Raw genomic sequence first — 15,745 nt, forward strand, 5'->3', positions numbered from 1 at the left:
GAAGCGCGCGATCATATAAAAGGTATTTTTTATAATTTTTTGTTATTGTTGAGCGCTGCGTTGTTGTTGTTCTCAAGCGTTCTTTAGCTGCGCGCGCGTGTGTGTGCGCGTGACAAAATAAATTAAAACTGTCATCAAGACAAGTTTATGTTAAAGTAGTAGCGCTGAGGAAAAGTGCAAAACTGCTTAAGTAGCTACAACAACGCGCCGCGCGACCATGATGAAGCGTCCGACGCGCGGCGCATAGGTGACGCGCTCGCTTGTCGTTGACATTAAGCGCGCGAGCTTGCCGCTCCTCCTCGCGCCTTGCTGCGGCTGCGGGCGCTAATAAAGAAAATGAATTAAAAACTTTTTGCGCAGCGCAGCAATAAATGGACTTAAAGTTTTCATTATAAAAGCATTTGCACTGTACACTTTGCTTTCCGCTTTCCTTTTGTTGTCACTTGCCAGCAATGTGTACGCGTCGCGGTTGCGAGCCGTGCGCGCTGCTGGCTAGCGCGTTTGCTGCTGCATTTATGAGATGCGTTTCTCTTGTAAAGATATGTGTTTAATTTATTTCTTTACTCTTCTCTTTCTGCATTCTCATTTGCGCTTGCAATGCATAACGGCAAAACTGCATAACTTGCGGCGTTATCACAAGTTAACGGTATTAATTTGAACTTCATTTATAATGAAACGCAGGCGGCGCAAGGCAACTAACCCTGCGCCACCATACTAACGGCCAACGCAGCGCGATATCGCTTAGCTTTTTCCTTCAAATGACCTCCAGTGCAGCGTGTGAGTGAGGGAGAAAGAGAGTGTAAGTGTAAGAAGGAGCGTAAGCGAGAGCGGGCGCCTTAGAGGAATTGGCGCTGGCCACAGCAGCAATTAATTATCTCTACACGTTACTGATTCACATCGCCGCTGCGAAAGCGTGCGAAATGGCAAACGCGTCGTAAGAAATGAATGTCAGCTGGTCATAAATTTTCCCGGTTGCAATGCTGCGGCGGCATTTGTAATGTGATTTATCGCAATTGGATATGTTCAGGGCAGGGGTTGTGAATGTACATACAAACATTTAAAGCTCGATGTGCATACTATAGTTATATTGTTAACGCTATAAGCTTCATTCTTGTCACGACAGCGTAGAAAAATTACTTAGCATTTTCGTAAACCTGTTAGCTTTGATAAAAAATGTAGTTGTCAGCAAGAGAAACACGAAATCGGCTTGCTTTCGGAGAGCAAACTGTTTGCTTCATTACTCAAAAATTAATAATTGATAAGCTTCGAGGAAAATTATTTACTGTGGGGCCTAAACCAAAAGCTTTGGAATTTGCACTTTATGAATTATTACGCCTCTTCCTATAGGTAGATAGTGCACAACTCTCTTACTAAAATATTTATAAATATGAGAGCGGAATTCATTTGTCTCGAAAATACGGACATTTTTCAGTTCTGTCAGGCCTGAGTAGTTATTTTAATAAATCATAGTCAATACTGTAATAGAATGTACTGATGATACTTCCGGAGTGAGGAAAACTCTGTTAAAAATCTCTTCACTGGTTTAGAAAGACCTTGAAATGTCCATTATCGCTCATAAAAAATCAATGGAATTACGTAGAAAGCGTACAATTCCAAAAACCGTGAGAAAGTTTGAAATTGCAAAATTCTTACGGTTCGAGATAAAAATACTCATTAGAAATATTGTAGACATGGATATGGTACAATGTCGACCATTTTTGATACCAATATGCCCTCAGACAAGAGATAACAAGAGTATACGAATTTATATGTTAAATGTTAAAGTTTAAAATGGTGTTATGGGAAACTTAGGTGGGGTACTTAGATATTTTCAAAATAAAGTAACACATTTTGGTAGAAATCATAATAAATATGATGGGAAAGAGGCGTGGTCATCGGCTTTTGATTGATCTTAATATACCGGTTATGAGTTCTATAATGCCTATTTATGAAACCAAGCGTATGAAGTTTGTTCGAAAGATCTGAGTTAACGCCTATTTTTATTTACACTGACATGCCGAATGTGATACGGTTTGGCGTATTGGCGGAAAGACAAATACGATTAATGGAAACATCTTTTTCTTAACGAACAAAAGAAACAGTGTAGTCTTATAAATCCTTAGATCTGTATTTATTTTTGCCTCAATAGTCTGACTTTGCGAACAGAATGGTAACTTCATTTGGTTCAATCAAACATACTACCTAAGTATTTTCCCCATTTTATTACGACCATATTCTATTGGCTCTCTGCATATATCTCTCTCTTTATATTATTCGTGTTTATGAGTCTTATAATTTAAAAATCAGAGGTTTGAAATGTTCATCGAACATGTCTCAACAGATTTAGGTATTTACTACATTCAAAGATTGATATAGAACGCAGTTTCTTATTATACACAATCGAATTCAGATTTCAGTCAATGAAAAGTTCTGATATATTTAGGTGCTGTATTCGGTCAGACCATATTTGAGTCCAGCTATTTGAATATGTTTTTATATATGTTTACTTTTATGTGGTATCTACATGTTCTCTGATGCCTTGTAGTCTAATTGGCTGACGGTTTTCGGTTAAAGTGACTGAATGTCATATAAGAAATACTCACAGTTACGTTATATTCTCTTTATGCGCGGCTTAATGAAAGTTCGAAAAACTTGAAGAGAAAGAGAGGAAACTTTTTAACACAGAGATAGAGAGATATGATGATACTGGCCGAAATACGACAATTTCCTATATATGCATCCCTGAACCCTGTAAATTTGGTCTGTGGTATCAACATTCGCGTCGTTAGTTTTGCTTTTTGCAGACTGGATAAGGAAGCGAAGCGTATGGGTCTGGTGGTGAACGAGGACATGAAAAAATATCTCCTGTCATCAAACAAACAGTCAGCGCTTTTGCATCTTGGCTCTCACGACACTGTCGACAGTCATAACTTTGGAGTTGTAGATAATTTCGTCTATCTGGGAACCAGCATTAACAGCAATAACAATGTCAGCCTGGAAATCCAACGCAGAATCACTCTTGCCAACAGGTGCTACTATGGACTGAGTAGGCAATTGAAAAGTAAAGTCCACTCTCGACGAACAAAAACTAAACTCTACAAGTCCCTCATCATTCCCGTCCTAATGTTTGGTGCAGGAGCGGGGACGATGTCAACCACCGATGAGACGGCTGTAGGAGTTTTCGAGAGAAAAGTTTTGGGAAAGATTTATGGTCCTATGAACATTGACAATGGCGAATACCGCAGACGATGGAACGATGAGCTATACGAGTTAACGACGTATATATTTCAGCGAATAAAAAGACAACGGCTACGCTGGATAGGTTATGTTGTTCGAATGGACGAAAGTGTTCCAGCTCTGAAAGTGTTCGATGCAGTACCCGCTGATGGAAGCCGAGAAAGAGGAAGACATCCACTCCGTTGGAAAGACCAAGTGGAAAGTGAACTGGCAGCATTGGAATTTTCATATGGCGCCAAATTGCAAAATGGAGAGATGAATGACGCGCTATAATCGATTAATTACTAGAGAGAGCTCAGTTTCGAATTATGCACTTACAAACTCAGTCTTCGGTCCATGAGAAGTGATGATATATTTTTGCATAGTTTTCATATGATTTTATGTATGTTTTCACTTATGTGGTACTCCATCTACGCTCTCGTTTATTTATTGACGTCTAAGTAATTTTAAACAGCTACTAGTTGGTTGTCTTTTTTCGAATAAATTTAAACGGAATTATAAAAAATGCTTGCAGAGGCTTCATATTTTCTTTATAAAACCAAAAAACTCTATTTGTAGCCTAAATGACTTAATAAAAACGCAGACAAATTTTGAATTTTAAGATGTATATATATAGTTTTGACATTTATCTTTTCAAATATAAAATAAAGCAGAAATTTATCAATGAACCCTATAAATTTGATTTCTGGCATCCACTCGAATTCTGCTCTATATATTGCTTTACAGAACCGCTTCTTTTTTGCTAGTATTTCTAACAGCTCATATGGAATATATCCGAATATCTTATAAATATACTTCATATTGATATTTTTGACATGTAAGATGCAATAAAAATATGTTAAGTATAAATTTTTAAAATTTATTCATATTGAGCTACAATTTTGATCAATAAATTCATCTCTTCCGCTCAAAGCAGTCTTAGTTAAAATTTGTGTCAAAGCTATATTGTCAAACAGCAAGTCATCGCACAACTCAAAAGCTTTCCATATAAAAACCTTTCAAAATTATACAAACTTAAGCATTTCCAATACTAAATTCGCAACAAATCACAAACAAAATCGCCCAGTACAGCGTGGCGTATGAGTGACATATTGAAGTTGAATTTCCGTTGCGCTGAATGCGCTACCATAGAGGTGAGAGTGATGATGGGCGAGCGCTATATACATGAAATCGAGTATATTGAAATTGAAACATCAACATTTCCGGTCAATGATTATCAATGAAACCACATGAAAGCCGCAAACTATCACACACATACACCTGGCGCTGGTGTGCTCAATTGCGTCCACATAACGGCACACATGCGAGTACACAAAAGGGCGTTTAAACATAGAGCGCCAGCGTGTGTGGTGATATCTAGTAAGTGTATGTATGTGTGTGTGTGTGTGGGAAATCAGTTCACGGCAGTAAACATGTTGCATGTAACGACTGGGGCAAAAATAAAATTAATTTTTACCTGCAAACTGCTTTGGTTGCAGCCACTGGATGGTTGTAGAATCACATACCCGTATGTCAAAATGTGTTTTGTGTGCGTGTATGAAGGTATGTATGTAGGTGTGCACGGTCATTGCAACAATCTGCGGTATTGCCGCGGCGTTCGTTTATTTCTGTGGATTGCGTTGACAAACAGCGACGCTTGGTTGGCGCGTGGCAGCAACTCAATTGATTATAAGAGTGCATACATACTCATGAAGATTATTTATGTCTGAGTGTGTATAAAGGTACATACATATGTCAAAGGTTGGGTTCAAAAAAATTCCAGAAAATAAAAATCTTTTTCTATAATCAAGCTTAAAAGTACTTGAATGCTTTGTTGTTGTTGTTTTTATAGGTTATAATTCTATGGACCTTGTCCAGGGATGGAAAAGATCAAAGCTGCATGGAAAAGATCAGAGCCGAACTCCGTTTGTTTTGAGCCCAGCTTTCTTTTTTGCTGATCCAAGACGATTAAACGGACAACGGTTTCAGATCATAATTGACGAAATTGAGCCCAAACTCGGATCTTATAGAAATACTTTTACGATGACCAGGCCAAATGGACTGAAGGGATCTCACCATAGCTTAAAGCTTATTATCAGAATCAGAAGACTCCCAAAAAAAACAACTTAACATGCGAGTCACTCAACCGTCCACCTGGACGAAATAAGTGTAGAAAACTGATCATGACTTAACCTTGTCCACAAAATGGACCAAGTGATAGCTGAAGACTCAAGAAAGACCATAGGGGGTCTATCCTGCAAAAAACTTGTAACAGCAGCGTTTTGGAACTAGAGGAATTCTTGGTTCTCACTTGGTAGATCTCACCAAAAAAATCGGACATTCATGGAACATGACACCATGTGATACCCTGGAGAACCAAACTCAGTTCTTCTTTTACACCATTTCCTCAAAATCTTAGCAGTTGATGTTTCAAGGAGACTGATTGAGATCGCGGTTTCTGGATCCTATTAAACCTTGACTTTCGAAGATGCTAAGTGTATTCGGTGGCTGCCGGCATTTCGATTTCGAATTCGCCTATTTTGTAGTCCTTATACTCATGCATTGAGCCCGTATAGTAATTTATATATACAATTCCTCTTAAATATAACAGCTTTAAATATGCCTTTAAATGCTCAGCACTTACAACAAATATTAACGGAAATACAACACAGCGCAATGCCACACCCAAGAGTTCAATCAAGTGAAATTAAGTAAGGCAGCATACAAATAAAAACAACTATGCTATAAAAAGAGCTGAAGCAAATGAAATGAAAATGAAATCAAATTTGATTTCACCGGCTTGAATGCCGAACCAACCGGTGGTCGTTGCCGTGACCGAGCAAACATATGTGCGAATTTTTAATGAAGTAAATAATGAAGCGGAAAGCTGAAAGAAGCGTTGTATGGTGGATTTACATGTGATTTACAATAACTTTATAAATATAATTTGTATGAATGTATATTAGGGTGTGCTTAAAGTAAACCATTTTTTTAAATCAAATTTCCTCGTTTAATGCTACTTAAATATGCTACATATGAGTTTATTTTCTCGATTTGTGATGTTTCAGTCGTGCCGTAGGGTTGCTTATAATTCATTTTCTTTTAAGATAACTCAAAATTTAAGATTAATTTTCATAATTTTAAATATAGATCTATAATTTAACGAAATATCTTCAATATAAAATCACTAAAATCGACTTAGGAACTCCATTTGTATTAAATAACTTTCAAAAACTTTTCTCACTCACTTTAACACCACCTTATTACTCTCGAAAACTCAATTCCAATAGTTGAAACCATAAAAATTTATTCGCATTTATGTTGTAAATTCGTTTGATATCACAACAATCAAATTGAAATGGTAAATTCAGGTTAATTGATTACTTTGTATTTATATCATTTATTGTATGAAAGGAAAGACTTTTAAAATTAAAGGATATATCTCTGAAAATAATTGATTCTTAATTGTGTAAAAGGATAAAGTAAAATGATAAATGGGATTGTTTGGAAGAGATTCGAGATTATATACATACACACACAGTCAGTTTCATAATATACTGAAGAGGTTGCCACACGTGTTCAATTGGGAATTTAAATTAAAAAAAAAATGTTTGAAGGATTTGGATCAGAGCACAGAATGTGTGCGTGAACGTCTCTTGGAGTTTCTCGATCATTTGATTGAGTTAAGTGTCGCGGGTTTCCGTGTGGATGCCGCTAAACATATGCCGGCGGAGGATTTGTAGGTACTGTTATTATACTTGTTTACTACATTTCTATAAATTTTGATTGAAATTTCTCCACAAATTCCAACTGTAGATCATCGACCGCGTACGTGATATCAATATCGAGCATAGCTTTCCACACAATGCACGTCCTTTCATTTATCAAGAGGTCATCGATCATTGTCACGAGACAATTAATAAATAAGAGTACAGTTCGCTGGGCGCTGTTACAGAGTTCCGTTTCTCGCAGGAGATTGGTTGCGCCTTCCGTGGTCACAATCAACTTAAGTGGTTACAAAGCTGGGGCCCTGCATGGGGTTTCTTACCCTCTGAACATGCTTTCGTCTTCGTCGATAATCATGCGAATCAACGTGACGGTGGCAATGTGCTCACTTATAAAAATGCCAAGCCAATGATGAAATAAAAAAAACAAATATTTTTTTGTGCAAAGAATTTAAATAAACAGTCATAGCTTTGAAGTCGTAGATAATTTCGTATACCTAGGCACCAGCATCAACACCAATAATAATATCAGCCTCGAAATCCAGCTTAGAATCACTCTTGCCTACAGGAGCTGCTTTGGATTTAGTAGACAATTGAAAAGTAAAGTCCTCTCTCAACGAACCAAAAGCCAAACTCTACAAGTCCCTCATCATTCCCGTCCTGATGTATGGCGCTGAAGCGTGGACGATGTCAACAACCGATGAGACGACACTAGGAGTTTTCGAGAGGAAGATTTATGGTCCTCAGAACATTGTCAAGTGCGAATACCGCAGACGATGGAACATTGAGCTGTACGATTTATACGACGAATAAAAAGATAGCGGCTACGCTGGCTGGGTCATGTTGTTCGATTGGACAAAAGTGATCCAGCTCGATGCAGTACCCGCTGGTGGAAGTCTCCACTCCGTTGGAAAGACCAGGTGGAGAGCGATCTGGTTAGACTTGGTATTTCCAACTGGCGCCGAATTGCCAGGGAAAGAAAGGAATGGCGCGCTGTTGTTGATTCGGCTAAAACCGGCTAAACGGTTTCTACATAACTTTTTTTTTAAGGATATAGTAAATGTGTACGCTTCGAACAGAAAATATACAAAATAGAATTCTAAATATATAATAAATATAAAATATATAAAATTTGTTAGTGTTCCCACAAGAGATCTAATAAAGACTAAATAAGACTAATTTTCTAAATAAAAACAAGTTTTTGTTAAATATTTCATAAGTCACTTACCTCTTTTTTTGTTGCTTAATTGGAGAAGAAACCTGTAAATAAACAATATATGAAAATAAGGTTTAAAATATGTAAAGTGAAATAGAATATACATTTTCTTTGATAATTTCATATAGAGAGCAAAAATATATTTCAATCAAGTATTATGAAGAGATTTTCATTCTCCTAAACCGCTATGGTGACGTCAATAAAAAATAAAAAAATATCGATCATTAGAAACACGTGCGAGGAATTTTTCTGCTCTTCAGATGTTCTGAGATGCAGAACTGGTTCTATCGTTGACAAACCTCCTACCAAAGAAATTTTTCTAACAGAGAAGGAAAAGAACAATTAAAATAAATGTGAGGGTGAAATTCCATATATAATGAAAGATGTCTCTCCAAGAGAGTAGCTGAAACATTTTTTGGTAGCTATTCTGCAGATTGATAAGAGCCTCTGAATTTTAGTCATAGAAAAGTTGAATAGTGTGAGCGCAGGAGACAATTTAAATATATTGTTGAAAGTCCTTTCCTGTAGGCTTAAAAGAGAAATTCTGGTAAGAGAACAAACCGGAAGTATACCTCGTTTAGGAAACTTCAAAAGTTCACTTGACACAGATGTGTATTTTATTTCGAGGCAAAGGGATCTAGACGCTTTTAGAGGCGAAATCGTGTTAGAGCCTTACTCAGCTGGTAAGTTAAGGTGTCCTCAGAAACTAGTTGTGTACTTCAAAGTTAATTGTTTTAGTAAAAGAGCTAACTTAGACATTCGTCATCCATCTAGGATGAAGCTAGTAGGCTTTCTTACGACTTCGACGGTCCTCTGCAGGGACACGTGAAGGTTGTGTAGCCATATAATCATTAAATTGTTGTAATGAGTTTATTTCCCAAGTGCATAATTCAAGTGAAGTTATCACTTGGTTGGCTTGTCAACTGCCTTCATTTCTCTGAGCTTCTCATTTCTTCCGTAACTTATACTTATCAAAAGGCATATATTTACTATTTAATTTCATTAAATAAACTATATGAATGTGCAGGTCAATTAATAAATAAAAATTGTGTACGAAATGCCACAATCATATCTCCCACAGCTGTTTATAATGTCATTACATTATTGCCGGTCACATGTGACTGAAGTTCCTATATATTTGTATGTAAATACGTGTGGGTATGTGTATTGGTGTGAGTCGCAGGACATTTTCATATAATATTTTGTATGTTTTGCGAATTTTGCACGGAACACCAATAAATTTGACAAACTTCTGGCAATAAAAACGCAATGGCACCAACACCAGTAACATTTCAATGTTTGGGGGTGTTGTCGGGCATATCCTATATATGACGTACATACACATATTATTTATTTATTTTTCAATTTTTTCAGTATGTTTTTTGTTGTTTTTTTCTGTTTTTTTTTTGTTTTTTTTCAAATTTTTTATCGTTGTTGCCACATCGCACACTTAGTGCCTAACGAATGGCGTGAATAGTGCGCACTAAAGGCTAAGTCAGCGGAAAAGTCCAATAAAAATAAGTTAGGTTATGAAACAACGGCGAAAACAATAAAAATATACTTAACAGTAAATATGTAGTGTACGAATTTTTTGCGAAATATTTCCAACGAACTATTCGGGTGCGTGGGTGCGGTGGCAATGCCGTGGAGAGGCATCAAAAACAAAAAAAAAAAAGAGCCGAGTAAACATGAAATATTAAAAGTGTTTAGGAAATTGTGTGATGATAACAGTAGTGCCTTTTTATGTGAGTGCCATTTTTTTTATTTTATTATTTTTGTTGTTGTTGTTGTTATTTTTGCAAATATTTTTTTTGTGTTTTTTTCCTCTGCGTAGAAGTTGGCTTTTGGGTAGCGCCGCACTTGTGAGCGGTTAGTCATAAAAAATTGCAACAACAATAAAATTGCAAAAGGTTAACATTGAAACTAGTGAGAGTGCGAGAAAATCATAAAAATTAGAGTGAGTGAGAGAGAGAGAGAGAGTGAGTGAGATAGTGTTAGCTTATAAATTTACTGCTTAAGTCGCAACAAAGCCAGCTCTTTGTTGTGCTTATAACGGCTAAAGCGTGACAATGCTTGAGCGCCTGAAAGTGGATTTGCACAGACATACACACACAGAGAGAAGACCCTTTGTAATAACTACTACTCAGTGAGTACAAAGGAAAGTGTTATATTAAGAAAGAGGGATTAAAAGGCTGACTGGTATCTGTTTTGTTGTTTTTCTTGTTGTTGCAACAACATATTTTTTAATATTTGTGTAACATTGGCGCAAGAAACAGAAACACACTTGCACACACTTGAATGCTATGAAATTGTTGGTTGTTGTTGTTGTTGCCGTTGGTTATTTACCGTTACACTCAACTAACGGCGCACAAAGTGGTTTGTTTACAAGCTCAAATGAGTGGGTCACACAAGTGTTGCAACAACACAAACACAGAAGCACAGGCAGAGACAGACTGGCGAGGGGTTAGAGGGGGTTTAATGGGTCAAACAGGGTGTCAAAATGAAAGTCATAAAACTAGCGAGAGCGATGTAACGGGGTGTAAAGCATAAATATACAGATATACAAACATACAATTGCAGCAACTTGGAATTTCGCTCATATTTTCATTGCCGCACCAAAAATATGTGGCAAGTGGCAAGCAGGAGGTCAGTTGTATTGCACGCACCAGCTGTTGGACAGTTACTGCCACTTGTTTTTGTTGGTTTGTTATATTTTTTTCAATTTCTACAAAACAATTTTTTTCAAAGCTTTCGAAGCGCTTCTGTCAGCATATGAGCATTTTTTATTACAAAAAACACGCATACACCGAAACAAGTGTATAAAATATGTGGCAAGCTAGCAGTATTTGTTGTTTGTTGTTTTCTAGCACATACACATACACATACTATCACTTCACCACTTTCATTTCAACTCGGCACGGTTGCTTCGTTCTAACTCGCGCTGCATACCGTTCGTTCGTTAAAGGATACGACATGAAATTTGTTATTTACAGCAATAACAGCAACAACAACAACAATAAACACAATAATAGTGTGGGAAATGTGGGCATTGTGCGTAAATAACGGCAGTAAAGCAGCACGAAGGCAGTCGGTAACAAAAAAAGGCGACCACGGGTGTGAAAACTTCTAGCTTGTAGTGAAAACAAAAAGTATGGTAGCAATAAATCGAGCACGCTTGTTGGCCCTAGCTGAAAAAACTAGCATTAAAAAAGGACAACAACAAGAATAAGCGTATTATTTGAAAAAAAAGGCGTGCTGTTTTTGAACATTGAAATGAACTTGTTTGCACACTTGTTAAATATTTTACACGCACTTATGAGGCAGTAGATGCTTTGACATACATATAGACAGGCTATTATTAAAATATAAGTACAGTTAAGTGTTGAAAAAGTCAATATGTGCTTGCGTGAGTCATGTCGGTATATATTTTTTGTGGGACTGAGTGATATTGCAAAGGGAATTGAGATAAAATTTTTTTTTCGAAGCTCGAAGTAATAAAAAAATTAAAAAATGAATACAAAAAATTAAAATAATTCATAAAAAATTTAATATAAAAAAAAATTAAAATTAAAATATATATTTTTTTTAATCTAACACATATATGTATATCTTTTCTATATTGAAGTCTTTACAAGATTATTTGGTTTTAAAACTCTTGAAAGACCCATACCACACCCATTAAAGCACTAAAAATTATGAAATTGTTATAACATAGCCTTCATTTAGGCGCTTTTGTATCAAACATTTTCATAATTCGTCAATATTTAGTTCCCACTCCACCATACATAAATTGACCATAATTAAAATACATAAAATTAATCTAGAAGAAGTCACCTTTTAAGTTTTCTAACAAGAAAATTATAATAATATTGCCTTGCCTACATTTAGGCGCATCTTAATAATATATTTGGTCTTATCACCAAATTTCTTTCCAATTTTTATATTATGTTGATTTAAGTTTTTTAAAACTCATGGAATATCCATACCATACCTATAATGGCATTAAAAATTTTGAAATTTAGAAAACATAGCCTACATTTAGCCGCTTTTGTATATAAAACTATCATAATACATCAAAATTTAGTTCCCACTCCACCATACATAAATTGACCATAATTAAAATACATAATCTTCATCTAGAAGACGTCACCTTTTAAGTTTTCTAACAATATAAGTATAATAATATTGTCTTGCCTACATTTAGGCGCATCATAATAATATATTTCGTCTTATGACCAACTATAATATATTTATATATACCATCCGAAGAAGGCTGGATACAAAAAAAAGCTTGAAGTTTGGTAGCCGCATGATTTAACGCAAAAAAACCTTCTGTACCGAATGAACGCCTGCGATATGCTGCTGAAACGGAACGAACTCGACTCATGAAATGGATCACTTACGACCATATCAAGCGAAACGGTCTTGGTCGAAGACCGGTGAATCGTTCCAAACAGTGACTACGTCGGGATTGACGGCCTGGAAGGTTTAGCCGTGTGTTTGGTGGGATTGGAAGGGAATAATCCACTATGAGCTGCTCCCATATGGCCGAACGCTTAATTATATCATCTGCTGCGAACAGTTTTATTGGAAATTACTAAACTGGTTGAGTGTGATTAACTAAAATAAGTTTTTAAATATGTTGTATTTCTTTAGGGCAATAAATTATGGCCAAATTCGTCTGGTAAAGTTCTTAAGCTCTTTTTTTAGGTCAAAACACTTTGTAAAGTCCCGACTGCTCCCCACTTATCTTAAAATTGAGAAATGATTTCATCGAATTGCCACCCACGATTTATTGAGTAATTCCCACATATAATTAGCTGCATTTACATAAATTTATATGAGTAGCTACCACATACATATTCCAGATTCCAGAGTAAGCAATTATTATAAATGCCTGCTCCAGTTTCCGTAGTCACGTTCTCCGCTCCCAATTAAATCACCCAAACTTAAAACGATTTATTATTAATAAGTGCATATCTACATGTGTTCTTTAATCTAAAACATTTTTTGCTTTTCAAATAAATCGGGTGCACCGGCCATAAATATAGTGTACGCTTAAGTTCTAATTAATACCATAGATAATTTATGAGTTTCTATTTTGTTTACACAACTTTTTACTTTGTTTTCTTTGCGCCCATTGACTAATCTATCGAATTTACATGAAATTTAAATGATTCAGTGCGATGAAAATAAAATTAATTAGAAGAGTGGAGGGAGAGAAAGAGATGAAAGTAGTGACAGAAATTATGTGAAATGACATCATTTACATGAAGAAATCGAGAAGTTGCTTTGGGAGTGCTGGCGTAGATTTAGTATTTTTATTTAGTTTTAATGACAGATACATATCTAAATATTTATAATTGAGGGTGTGTGTGTCTTCAATGAAACTTAAGAAAATCCATGAAAGGAAAATGTCAATGTATTCTCACTTCGCGCTCTCTTTCTCTCACTATCTCTTTATAATAACTCAAATACTTTTTATACACTCGCAATAAAGTTGCTAAAGAGAGTACTATAGTTTTGTTCACATAACGGTTGGTTGTAAGTCCTAAAACTGAACGAGTTAGATAGAGGGTCATGTATATCAAAATGATCAGGGCGACGAGTAAAGTTCAAATCTGGATGTCTGCCTGTATTTCGTTGTCCGTGCACGGTTGAGTAAAAATTGAGATATCTGGATGAAACTTGGAAGACGTATTTCTAGCACCATAAGATTAAGGTCGAAAATGGGCGTAATCGGACCATTACCACGCCTACAAAATGGCAATAATCGAAAACATATTAAGAGCTATAACTAAGCAATAATTTAAGCTATTGGTATGAATGATCGCACTATGAAGGGGCATATGTGGATGTAATTTTTTGGAAAAGTGGGCGTGGCCCCACCCCCTAGTAAGTTTTTTGTACATAGCTCGTAAACTACTAAAGCTATATCAAGGAAACTTTCTAGCGTCGTTTCTTTTAGTTACTACCTTTTACAGTCCAAAAATGGAGAAAATCGGATTATGACCACGCCCACCTCTCATACAAAAGTTATGTTAAAAACTACTAAAAATGTTTTAATTCAGTAAGGAAAACCACCAGACTTCATAAACTTCATTATAAAGTAAGCGCTAGTCAAGATATCGGAACAGAACTTTGCAAAAATTTCCAAACCCTATATATTGAATATGAGGAACTCAGCGCTTCCAAAAAATTTTTTACGAAAAATATAAATAAGTCTCTCAGATATTTTGAAGAAATTCGGAGAGAATATGTTTCTTCTAATAATATGTCTCCGTGCCAAAAATGAGTAAAATCTGGTCATAACTTCACCTAACTCCCATATAACTAATATTAGGGTTTCCAACTTTCATTTTACTTTATATCATATTTATTACGAATATGTGAGTCAAATTGTGTACTATTTTAATAAAATTAAATAAATAAATTGCGAGAGTATAAAATGTTCGGTGACAACCGAACTTAGCCCTTCCTTACTTGTTGAGTTAACATTTTGTTGTTGCTGGCTTTCCTCTAACAAGTGATTATTACATCTATTTTGAAGAATTATTGTTATTGTTGTTTTTGTTCAAATATTTGGTGATTTGTTGTAATAATAATTGTTGTTGTTGTTTTTGTAGTCTCATCCTCTTACTGTTTGATCACTCATCGCTTAATTGCTTATCTCGTCCCTTCCCCTCTCTCTTCCACCACTCAATACCGCAGCGACCTTTCACCAACCAAACAACTCGATCATTCGTACTAATTTAAATTCTCATCATGCGTGCCCTCAATCCCGCCTTCTTCCACTGCGCCTCTACATACATTCGGCTAACTACAGTCACTGAGTGCATACGGATGCTGGGCACCCCGTTGCGCTGCTCACATGGCAACTTACAATTTATATTTCTTTTACAGGTACACACGCCGCATTGCGCTCTCTGGCACTGACTCTTTGTGTTGTTGTTGTGGTTTTGCTGCTTGTTGCCGCCGAAACGGTACGATCATAATGTGTTATGAATTGCCTGGGTCTGGTTCTGGGGCGACGTGAGTTGCGTGGGCTGAGGCGGATTATAACATGTCTGTATGTGTGTGTGTGTGTGTGTGTGTGTGTGTGCGATTGAGAGAGCACGGGTGTTTTTTTTTTTTTTTTTTTTTTTTTTTTTTTTTGTTTTCGGAGGGGGAATCTTCAAAAGATACCGTTATATCGGAAACGGCATGCACGATTCATCCTATTCACTATGAAGCAGGACGCCTACGTACTAAACCCTAAACTCCGTCTCCTATCGCTTTCGTTTTTTTCCCTTACGGTACCACCGCTAGGCATTTCATCGCAAGGGTAAGCTTTATCCAGTTGGCTCTACTATTCCTCGCTCTCCATCCGTCTCTCTCGATTACGTTGCCACTCATTCCTTCTTAACTCTATTACAGCTTTTGCTGTCCACTCGCTCACTCGGTTCCATACGAGTTGCGATTGTAGCATATGCGGTACGATATTTCCTGGAGTCAGGCGCACTTTTAGGAGTTCCTCTAGTTGGGATCTCTCAATTTCATAACGCGGACATTCAAAAAATATGTGTAGTGCGTTTTCACATCCATTTCC

Source organism: Zeugodacus cucurbitae, chromosome 6, assembly GCF_028554725.1.
Source record: "Zeugodacus cucurbitae isolate PBARC_wt_2022May chromosome 6, idZeuCucr1.2, whole genome shotgun sequence".
Lineage (NCBI taxonomy): Eukaryota > Metazoa > Arthropoda > Insecta > Diptera > Tephritidae > Zeugodacus > Zeugodacus cucurbitae.